The following is a 12,462-nucleotide window of genomic DNA, read 5'->3' as shown; positions in this document are numbered from 1 at the left end:
GTTAGTGGTGTACATGTAGTAGTAACTGGATCATGTGAGCTCCTGTCAGGTTAACACACTATGTCTCAACACTGACTATGTGTTAAGGACTGGGCCATATGAACCAGCTAATGACAGACTGTCTAAACCTGAAGGTATCAAACTGTACAATAGTACCGTTTAAGTAGGGATCGTGGTGAAAATTTTGCGTGCTGCCCAAAATTCTGCCTTTAAAAATCATCCTAGAGACATTTCATGCGACGAAAATCACCTTTACAGAATAATACTATTCCATTTAATAAACAATACAGCATTAAACATAACAAAACACTCACAGGTGGCCGGATACAGAATTTTTAAAAATTGCTAAAACTTTTAGACTCACTGACCACAGTTGCAAAGCTAGAGGCCAAATGAAGCAGCACACAGCTACTATTTTACGCCACAATAACAAACTCACCAGTGGGATGTACCTTTTTGGGGTTCCGACGAGTGTAGGCCCTCTGCACCTTGTCTTTTCTTTTATCTTTAATCAAGCTGCTTGTCTTCTTCATCCAATGTAAGCATATCGAGGTGTTAATTTTCCGTATCAACACTTTCTAACATATATAGACACCACAGAATTATGTCCGAGATAATTTCAGAGCTGGACTTCAGAAGCGCTTCAGTTCTGGCGCTACTATAAGACTAGATGCACTGTATGTGCAAGTCTGCGATTAGGATCCTGTTCACGATAGGTTTATGACCCGCCCATCAATTAAAGATCTATGTGGACTACTAGTGATAGAGTACGGAGACCACACCTCTTAACAATCTAGCTGTTTACTTAACAGTAAACAAAATGACCTCACCCCTTATTGGTTTAGCTAGCTGCACACCTCTTGGCTGACTCAATATACTCTAATACAACAGTCATGTATGATATTCTAATAGAACAGTAGTTATATTGTAGCTAGTTGTGCTACAACAAAAACTAAACAAACTAGTTTTTTTTTTAATTGTAATTGAAAATGAAGTAGGGATCTATGCTACAAAAAGTAGTGAAACAAGAGATGAATGATGGTGTTACAGCATAGCTCAGTGGGAAAGTCCCTACTTTGGCACATTGGCTATATTTTACTCAATGCCAAAGTAGGGACTTTCCCCACTGAGCTACAGTATGCTGTAATACCATCATTCATCTCTTGTTTTACTACTTTTTGTTGCATAGATCCCTACTTCATTTTTAAATTTACAATTTTTTAAAATACTATTGTGTAGTAGTTCTCTGGCTAGAAATGTTGTATGATCTCTCATGCATATCTGTGTTTATTGGTGAAATGTCTTCAAGTACTGATGGTACATTGGTTATTACCATATTAGGAAGTGATCAGTGAAGAACTACTTGTGTCGGGATGTGATGACTTTACACTGCTCCTATGGCAATCATCCACCGGCAAGAAACCATTGGCTAGAATGACAGGTAGGTACAGTGAAATACAATATTGTTTAAACAGCACTTACTGGAGAACATGTAGTTGACCTAACCTAAAATTTCCCATTTGGAGGGTCACAGTTGGCCATAACAGTATGTGTGGTCACATGTCAGTGCATCTAGTAAGAAAGTGACCTTAATGATGTCAAGTGTTTTAACGTGTGCATTGTAGTTCCATGTTGTATCACAAACCTTCTCCCAACACAAAGTGTGCCTTCCAGCTAAGATACACTAGGTGTCATGTTTGGTTGTACAGTCATGCATGGCAATAATATTATATCACAAATAACAGTATATCATCACTTTGAAAATTTTAACATAATATTTCCTTTGATGTCTGAGGTTACTAAATCCAACAGAAACCTATGATGGGATTACTAAATAGTTAGTAACCTGTGGTCACGCCGGTGATTGTTTACTACTGTACATTCATCAAACAAAAATCGGCAAAGATTAATGGAAGCACCCATGACTTGGTCACCTTTCATGTATCCTCGTTAATAGTGATGTCTGGTTGGGATTTTCCGAATAATGTGACACCATCATGTGGTAGTGTATCGGTTACCAAAAACTATACAAATCTTTCGTTAAAGTTACGGTATAGTCACGGGCAATCATTCAAATAGTAACATAAGTAAACCTTACATTGCTCAGCTCCAGCTGTCACTACCATGTTTTTCCGCTGACAAATACAGCAAAAGCTGTAGGCTCTATTGGCATTTCTGAGGCATAGTGATACTGTATATTAAATTTTTTAGGTCCTGTGGATTTTGTCATGTTTCTTCCCAGTGACTCAGATACAAGCCTTCAAAGGGCTTGTTTCATTCGAAAAAACTACTAAAAGTTCGATAAAACGTCTATACTACCAGTAACTTTAAAAAATCGCTTCCACAGGACCTAGATATTTTAGTTGTTTAGCCACTTGTGTTGAAATTATAAGGATTCAGTAATCTGTTAGTCTGGTGTTTGGCGGTCGTTTTTATAAAACATGCTCTATTGTAGACCACACACCCAAGGACAGTCGTTGTTCTGTAGTAAAAACAAACAAGTACAATTAGTTGTATTGAAATTATTTATCCCTACTTGGTTTAAAGCAGGTTTTGTAATTTGTTCCGCCCACGCATTTAAAACTATTCCGTAACCCTAAGGGGGATATTTGGAATCTAGATTAAAGTTTTCATTTGGAGTTTCTTGTCATCTGATTCACTAGTGAAATCATCAAATATTTTCTTCTTGTCTGTATAGGCCACAGGCCACTACCTCATTACTCTCTATTGATGTGTGATAATATCGATTAATTGATTATATCATGTATATCATGATTGTGATTAACAAAAAGCTTATGTCATGATATGATAGCACATGTGCATGTGTTATAACCTCGTTTTGTAAAATGGCTTCCAACTTAGTACTGCTCCCGGGTAGTGCTAAAAGCCGGAATGGAATGGAACGGAACGGGGCGCGCGCCAAGTTAATAAATGGTTTTTTTATGATTGTACACCGTTTTTTACCATTACGTAGTGACTAGAATTGTGCTGAAGTTAGTTTTCTTCTACTTGTAGGCACGCTAGAAATCGCTCGCTCGAAGTTTCTATTTAATGCCCACTGCACGAAAGCGTTTTACAATTACCTACGCTGAAAAACTATCATTTAACCTGCTAAACTATTATTCTGTAAGCACTATAAGCATATGATTCACAGCCACTAACATGCACTGTGGTTAACTCTCGTAAATTATTGCCCATGCTGGCAGACTTCAGAAAACCATCCTCGCTGTTACTAAAGAGTTGGACACGACTATAACATGAAAATACTACAGTAGTTTACCTTTTACAATGATAAGGAAGCAATTCTACATCAGGATTAAACAGAATTTGATGGATTGGCAAGAGCACAACATGCCACGTGGCGAGCATTAAATAGAAACTTTGAGAGCGTGATTTCTAGCTTGCATATAAGTAGAAGGAAATGAATTCTAGAACAATTCTAGTCACTGTGTGGCAGTAGGAAACGATGCAAAATCCGTTTTAAACGTTTTTCTACTTGGCACACGCCCTAATTGGTTCCGTTCCATTCCGTTCCGGCTTTTGCTCCCTACTGGAATTAGCAAAATTTGGCATTATTTTGGTTTCAGAAGTGATGAAAATGGGAAAATAGTGAACAGGTGGGAATTGATGTACTAGGTTTGCTCACAGACTTTACCTTACTTAGGAAATACAACGAATCTAACCTACATCTTAAGAACAGTTACGATGAAGAGTACATGCTTATTAGTAAGTCAGCTCTGTCTCCGTCAACATCCAAGTCTAAGAAAAAGGAACACTGTATTTCACAAAAAGTCTCTACGCTTGTGGTAGCCAGCGTTTTAAGCATTGTGAGGAGTCAATGATGGAATATGAGTGCAAAAACATGGAACCATTGGCTACAGTTGACAGTTTTCCGTTTCTTCAGCTGCTGCAGACACTGGTTCCAAGGTACAACAAGGCTTCTTTTCATGCCCACTTTACTCAAGTATTGTTACCTGCCAAGTACAAAACTGTTAAGGTGTCCGTTGCAGGTTTGTTGAGTAATGCTAGCTGCTGTTCATTGACCACGGATATATGGACTGGGTGCCATTGCCGTTCCTATATGGCTGTGACTGCTCACATAGTGATGAATGGAAGATGAAGAGTTTTTGTCTTGCAAATTGTGAGATTACTGATTCCCACACTGCTGATAACATAGCTACTAAAAACTATCAGCTGTTATGTATGGCACTGGAAACCTTAGATATAGTAGTTAGAAACCTTACCAAAGATTTACTTAACTAATTACTTTATCTCATTATTGGTCATGTCATATGGGGCTGGTTTCATCATAACTGCATGACACAATCTCTGAGGATTTTTCTTCACCATTTCTGTATTACAAGTCACAACATTGTTCATATATTCATAAATAATTGATGTGATATATACAAAATGAAACAAGAATTTTGATGTTACACTGCTGAGAGATGAGCAATACTACCCACCTAAGCATCTTGGGACAAGTGTACACATGAGGAGTTAGTAGTAGTTTGCCTGTGTAGCCAGGCATCATCACCCAAGTTGAATGCAGTGAACACCTGTAAAGAAAGCAGATAAATGTTGTGGAGACTGCCAACGAACACACCGTAACTACTGACCAAGCTGAGAAGAATGAGTTGTCCTACTTCAAGTACATAAGGTTACATCCAACTCTAGTTTGTTTATGAAGAGGCTAAGTTCCTATGCATTACTGATGAATGCTCCCATAACTTTGTATATCCGACATATGATACAGTACTAGTGCCAAGCATCTGCCATAAAGTACAGCCATGATCAACCCATTGTATGGAAAGTGTACACTGCTTTGAGTGAGGTGGAATTATGGTTACCATTACAGATGACTGTATATCTAAATTATTATACATAGTTTATAAACACTTCCAAAATTGTGTGAATATTAATTTGGACCACAAAGTTAGTGAAGCCAGTATAAGATGGTCTTAGGCTGAGTGTTGTATAACAACCATTATAGTTAAAGCACCTTTACAGGTTACTAACAATCTGTTGACCTTTACAGAAATAACTGGCAAAGAACATCACCAGATTGGCTGGTAATAAACCCATCCAGCCCCACAATCAAGTTTCTGGTTCTTGAATTTTAGTTCAGCACATAGTAGCAGGACAGTCAAGTTGATTAATACTCAATGATGTACTTTATATACACACACTACTGACAAGCTCTACCTCTTTTAGAGCACATGGAGGTTGTATTCCAGCTGAACTGAAGACCATTAATAGAAGCTTACGTTGTGTTGTAATTCTGCCATGTACATTGTCACGGATGTGAGAACAACTACAGCTTTAGTGTCTACACTGCCTCCTCAGCACTTGCCATCCTTTAGTTATTGCCTGAGTTGAGAAAGAAGCTAGGAAAGAAGAGCGTATTATTTGAGAATTTACTGAACAACATTGAGTACTGTCGAGAAATAAGTCTCACACGTCTTCACGCTGCAGCTTCATGTATCACATTACACACCTTTCTCACAATAGTATCATGTAGAATGAAATGTAGTGCTTACTGTAGTCTGCCATATAATGCTGATTCATTTGCGCACAAGTTGCTCCACGTGTTTTCGTGGTTTTGATAAACAAGTAATTCTTCAAATTGATGTTTCTATCGACCTGTTGGATGAAATACAGCGAAATTCCATAGCAATACAGATAAATACTAACATTACAAATCTATGGATTCACCATTTTGTTATCTTTATCGTGGTGGGTGATGGCGGCTTTTCCTTCCTGATGAAGAGGGGTTCAGCTGTATCTGTCAGGCCTGTAGGGAAAAGAATCCATAGAATTGTTACTACGCTTTTACTAACCTGGTGTGTGAAGTCTTGTTGGTGTGGGATGCGTAGCACATTGTAATCATCAATTAGAAGTAAGCGGCGATGGCGTATCACTGCCCTGCCATCGCGTACATAGCGGCTTGAAAATCACTGTGATGACTGTAGTCAAGATTAGTACTAAGCATAACTCTTAGGAAAGTTGTAATGTTTCACACAGCTATGTAATGAGTGCCTACAAATTTTCATTATATGCGTGGGTTAGTGCTATACCGCCACCTTATAACTGAATGGAAACTGGACACCAAAGTTATTGAAATCACCACTGATATGTTACAAGTGCTGTGGATAGCTTGGAGTTTACTCACTTCGGATGTATTGGCCATACCCTTCAGCTGAACATTACTAGGGGATTACAGCTTGGATTTTGTTTCCCATGTACTGGGGTGTGTTCGTAAACTTGTGGAACATTTTCACAAGTCAACTGAAGCCATGTACGTACACTGCATTCTTCATGGACTTACCAGTGTCCTCCTTTGTGTCCCATTCATCTTACAGCGAAAAGTGTTGATTTGGCAATAGCACGTGATGGCTTCCCTTCATAATAGAAACCATCCGTATTTTTCGTAGTGGCTATTTTGATTGCAGAGGTGCTTTTCGAACAGTTCTTGATTTGTACTGCTGTGTACATAGCTGACAATGAAGCGTAATGGATACTTCACTTTTCAGACAATAATTGATATAACTGGGGCACGCAGCACCATTTATTTCGGTCAGTATGTATGGATTACAGAGGTGCTTTTAATACTCACAACACCAGGCGATGTGGAGTGCCATAAAATTCAAACCCACACGTGATCACAATTCAAAACCCACAATTGAAAATATTATAAATTCTTTAGACCCGAATAGCTTATGACAAAATCCAAGTAGCTAGTGTTTTGATGAATGTCCACACACTTCCTTGTTGTAATGGGAAGTTGCTTTCTTGGCTAACTTAATGGGAAAGTACTTTCTTGGCTAAATTGAGTAATTGTGGTGAAGGATTAAACTAATAGTATGGCTTTTCCTTTGATTTATTTTCACGTACACCAATGATGAAAGAGTTCTTTGTAGTTGTAGCTTTCCTCTGTCATCACGCTTGATTTTATGTATAACAGAAAAGACACGTTCTTCTCTAGCATTTGAATGTGGAACAGTTAAAACAACTTTAGCAACTTTTCCAAGTTTGTGGAATCTCAAAATATCCATTCCTGGAATTTTCATCTCACATAAGGAACTCCATATTGTATCCATTCTATAGTATGTTTTCTTTTTGTTGCCCTCACCTACCTCGTAACATATTGCACTATCCCGAACAGGCTGTGGTATTGCATCTCTGGGCAAAGCTTGATAGTCAAGATATTCTTTATTTAAATCATCCAATTCAGTATTTGTAAACTTTAAAATTTTAGGGTACCCTTTTATGAAAGTACAAACCATTACAAGGTCACTTTGTTCCTTGACCTCAAAATCAACAAACTGACAAGATTTTCGTTCAAAGGAAACCACTTTATAATATACAAAACAGCTGATGTGTAAAACTGTCGTACAGATAAATAAAACTTCCTCACATTTTGATCTGTAATGTCTTCACTTTTCAATATTTTGTTAATCTCTGATGATGTTACAATACCAATAAATAGGTTGGAGTCCTCAACTTGTTGATTCCTATCACTGCAGGGAATTTCATGCTGTTTTGTTAGCAAGATCGCCTTTTTCATTTGTGCGTAGGTGGAAAAGCTGCACATAAGAAAAAGGCAGTCTGAGACTACGTTTTGAGTGTAACAATAAATTGTTTTTGTGTGGGTGATCATTTATTTTATGCGTGTGAGCAGGTGAATGACTCTAAATGTTGGTGTCACCCGTGGAATGTGGGTGTCACCCGTGGAATGTGGGTGTCACCCGCGGAATGCGGGTGAGTTGGAAGGTCTGTATAGTGTAATATTTTGTGGACCAGAAAGTTAAAGTATAGAGAGCGGTATAAGATTTTTATCTTAAGTGGTACTGACATCATGGTTGTTGTTCTGCAAATAAAGTATATGCAATCCGTGGTGCACATAATCAACAAGTTTTGCTTCTGTCACAGAGGAAACCTGTTCAGAATCTTTAGCAACAATCGGTATCACAATATACTATTATTTATATCAGTGCATCTCTATTTTCAGGAATCTTTATATAATAATTTCTGCCCGTCTTTTAATTTTGTGTTTTTATTTATAATTTACTGTATATTGTATATTTTATAACTAACTCCGATGCTCAAAACATGCTGGTCTTGCAACAACAAATGCCATACTAATACTCACTCAGCCCAACATGTCATGCTCCTTTTGAGATATGCCATTGTCGCCAGCAAAAGTACTCCACAAATATTTGTCTTATAGAGTCACTTCACATTTTCATCTAAGCCAGGCTGCTGTACACTATCATTCTGTATTAACTACTGGCTCAATAATGACCATTACCATCCTAAAACTCATGAGTAATAGCCAAAATGTTGGATCACATGAAGGAAGGTTTACTTGTTATGATATTTCTTCATGGTAAAGCCAAGTAGTAAAAGCACTCAGAGTGTCTTTTGTGGCTTTACCCATATTATATAAAATAGTTTCAATATCTCAACTTTAATGTACAGGATTTTTTATCCCACACACAAGTAATTTTAGTAACAATGTTTTGCTTACATGGGTACTAATATTAAACAAAGCCACACATGAGATACAGTTTTTTTTTAGAAAATGAACTTGTCAGTAAACCGGGAGCACGTCCACTGGTTTTAAAACATGCTTATCTGTGTACTTAACTCCCATGGTCTTCAGATTTTATAATACGATGGTTAACATTTCATGTAGTTTGGATGGTGAAGATCGTAACATTTTTTCCTATCTGATCCTACCAATGAGGTTGTCACTTGACAATTTAATGTAAAAAGTGACTCCAAGTTTCTTAATGTGGCAATTAACCTCTGCATCATTGGACCATAACAGCATCTCTACATCTGTCACTTACTTTGCTCCACTAATCATATTCTCTATAACCCTGTCAGTAACAGATGTAACTCATCATTGCATGGTATGACATACCTTCTAGAGTGAAACTATGATATGCTAGCCAGCTTGGCAATTGTCCTAGAAATCAGTAGTACATTACTGATCCTGTAGACTCTGTACATGTGTAAACTGACATACAAATCCAGGTTATTGAAAGGTCACACAGTCATATGGCCTTTGTGGTGCTTTGTTACTCAGAGAAACATGGCCATAATACCCAAATATTTTCAGGTGCGGAGTTTTCACTCTTTCTTACAAGAGGTCATTCTATACCAAATCTTGACCCTCTTGGATTTTCGTATAGATATGGACTCTACTAAACTTTATCACACCAAAATTTAGCCCATTCTAATGATCTCCCTTTAAGATATGACCACTTAAAATTTTATTTTAAAGTATCGTTTAAATTCTTTACAGTCTCACTTTCCTTTGTTGGTGGTTGAGATGTGGTTCCAGTGAGTCATCAACAAACCCATTTGACAGTAAAGCTATGGCTGTTAAATGTTGGATCGATGAAGACTGGCTGAATAGGATATGTAGTTCATGAAGTACTGGACTCATTTCATGATGCTGTGAATACACGTCTGATCACCAATGTGAATTTTGCTTGGGCTAAATATTTGGTGTCGTCAAAATCAGGACCTGGATACTTAACATTACAAAGCGTGAAGAGTGGCCAGCTGAGGTACATGCCACGTTAAATTTTTGATGTGATTTTATATCTAGTGATTTTTATAATGCTATAATTATACACTATTCAATTCAATCATTTCTCTGTGCATCAGAATGTTAGAATAAAAATTAGTGTTGCCAACCAGTATGGAAAAACCGGTTATTAACTGTTATTGTCTAGGTCAAGCCAATTATTGGCTAAAGATCCTTTAAACTAGTTTTTCCCATCCACTTGGTAAACCATAAATTACCCCTGTTAACATCATAACATAACCTCAAAGTATGTGTAAATATGCAATTGTAATAACTGTTATTGTAAGGCAGGGATGTTGATGGTCACTTAACATGGCTTGTTGAGTACCATTATGTCAATAACCAATACCCAATTATTCACCTTCCAAAAACCGGTTTTAGTAAACTCTGCAGGTTCACAGCACTAATAAAAATACAGGTCACTAGGTGGAGGAGGTAATTCCAAAGGCACATTATAAAATTTGGACCTAACTGATAGGCTGCTAACTGGCATAGTAACATGCCATGGAGTGAATGCAGCAGGTTGTTCTCTTCTAGGAACACGTATGTCCTTTGCCTTCTTGGGTGGTTTGTCAAATTCAGGGTGAGGGCCCTCATTATACCAGGTATGTGAAGGTGTGGTAATAAAATGGTAGTGCAGGATCAATTCGCTTTGAAAATTCACAAACAATTTTCCCCATTCCGAATTTTACTTCCTTGACAGAAAATTTTTGCCAATGCTATCACGTGTCATGCTGAAGAAGCATCCATCATCGTCTGTACTGCTTTCCATTGAGTGTTCCAATGGTTTCCTACTGATAGTACACTCCCATCTTTGCCATTCTCAGCCTAACAAGTGCTATCAGGGTCTCCTTCGAAAAGCCTACTGAAATTTACCACAAATAAAACAGAGAGTATAGGTCTAAACTGACCAATAAAAGTATTTGATGCCTGTTCACCACTAGTAGACTAAAATCATATCTTTTATTATACCATCAGATCTGTCAGGAGAAATTGGTATTTATACTTGCAAGATGGACAATCCTCTTTCATTGCTGGCGAAGTCCACATAATCATTATATACCTTTCAAAATCATATCCTTTGTTTTTCATGAATGTTGCAAACTTAGGACTGAACAAATGTTCAGCATTTACCACCGACTGTTTCTGTGAGCCTATTATGGTTGGATGTGTTGGACCAGAACTGGGATCACTGAGTGCCTCTGGTTATTGCTCTAGTTTCAGCTTTGCTGGTCCACCACTTCTAGCATGACTTACAATACACTACAATTTAAATATACCATATTGTCATGAGCACACATATTTCTAAGTTTCGTTGATTAAGTGTGCCTCATCTTCTCTTTCAAAAAATACATCATTTGTCAATGGAATTCCAGGACATACATATACACGTTAAATAATATCCTTTACCTTCAAATTTTCTGACTTCATGTGCATAATGAAACTGCCAAAACTGATCGTAACTTGTCTCCAATGCTCCTCTTTACCTAAATTTGTTATATCCAATAATAACCCATGAGTATCAGACATACATCATTTACATGTTTTAGCAGGTACGGTAATTATTCACGCATCAGAGTATCGGGATGTATCATTGCATATCGCACCTTCAATACATGTATGATATTCATAACCTGATGGCACGGCCCTGGCCACAAGCATTCCGCAATATCTTTCATGTCGATGTCCTGTCCCATCCATCTGTTAGTATCATGAAGAACGTGCTGTGGAACAATCTGACATTATCTTCTGTTGATATCATATCATTTGGTAGTTGTTCTATTGAAGCTACAATGTTAGATGCAATTTGCCATGAGCAGTACGTAAAACTCATGTTTGGGTGTGATTTTTGCCAACATTCTGCATACGGACATTTGCTATACTTATTACGAACCATACACCTGATCTGCAACACAGACAGCGGATGAGCCAAAGTTATACACACAAACATACACACACATAGTGAGTACACTGCAAGTAAATGATACGGTATTCATACCAACTTTGGTGTTTGTCATATGCCTGTTTACCCATGTATGTTGCAAGAGATACCTACAAGTGGACAAAATAGCAAGTGAAGTGTGTTGTTAGTTTCTCACTCACGTGCTCACTCTTACTGTGCATGTCTGCTTTTACAGAAACATATGCCATATCAGTTTCAGGTGCTGCATATCCTGATGAATGAGAAACCAAAGCAACAGTGATCACAGATCGTCCATCTGTTATTTGTGGTATTTCTTGAGAGAAACCAAATTAGGTTGAAGATTTTTGATGTTGCGTCTGACAGGACAAGCTTAAAGTTTCATTAACATAATTATTTCATCTCACATTTTCACATCACCATGCATAATGGGAGGTTCGGCTGCATGAAGCATCTTTTACGTATTCTACTTCCTTCCTTCCCGCCATGTTAGTGAAGGTATCCGAAATGCTGTGTAACGAGTTGAACATAGCTGACAATGAAGTGCAATGGATACGTCACTTTTCAGATGATAATCGGTGTGCGCAGTGCCATTTTAAATGCAGTGTGCGTGGGTTCACCAGTCATAATAATTGTTTACAAAAAAAGATAACAAACAAGTACACAGAAAAATTTGGAACTTTCAACTAGAGTAGGGACCATAGCACATCGATAAAAAGTACTGAAACAAGCTGGAGTAGTCCATGATATTAAATCACGGTAAAACAATAAGAAGTGTTATATCCCTACTGTGCATTTCCATTCTGGTATCTTGAGCACAGTAGGGATATAACACTTCTTATTGTTTTACTGTGATTTAATATTGTGCACTACTACAACTTGTTTCAGCACTTTTTATTGATGTGCTATGGTCCCTACTCTGGTTGAAAATTCCAAATTT

The sequence above is a fragment of the Dysidea avara genome, chromosome 14 (assembly GCF_963678975.1).
Source record: "Dysidea avara chromosome 14, odDysAvar1.4, whole genome shotgun sequence".
Taxonomy (NCBI): domain Eukaryota; kingdom Metazoa; phylum Porifera; class Demospongiae; order Dictyoceratida; family Dysideidae; genus Dysidea; species Dysidea avara.
This window is presented reverse-complemented; position numbering follows the sequence as displayed.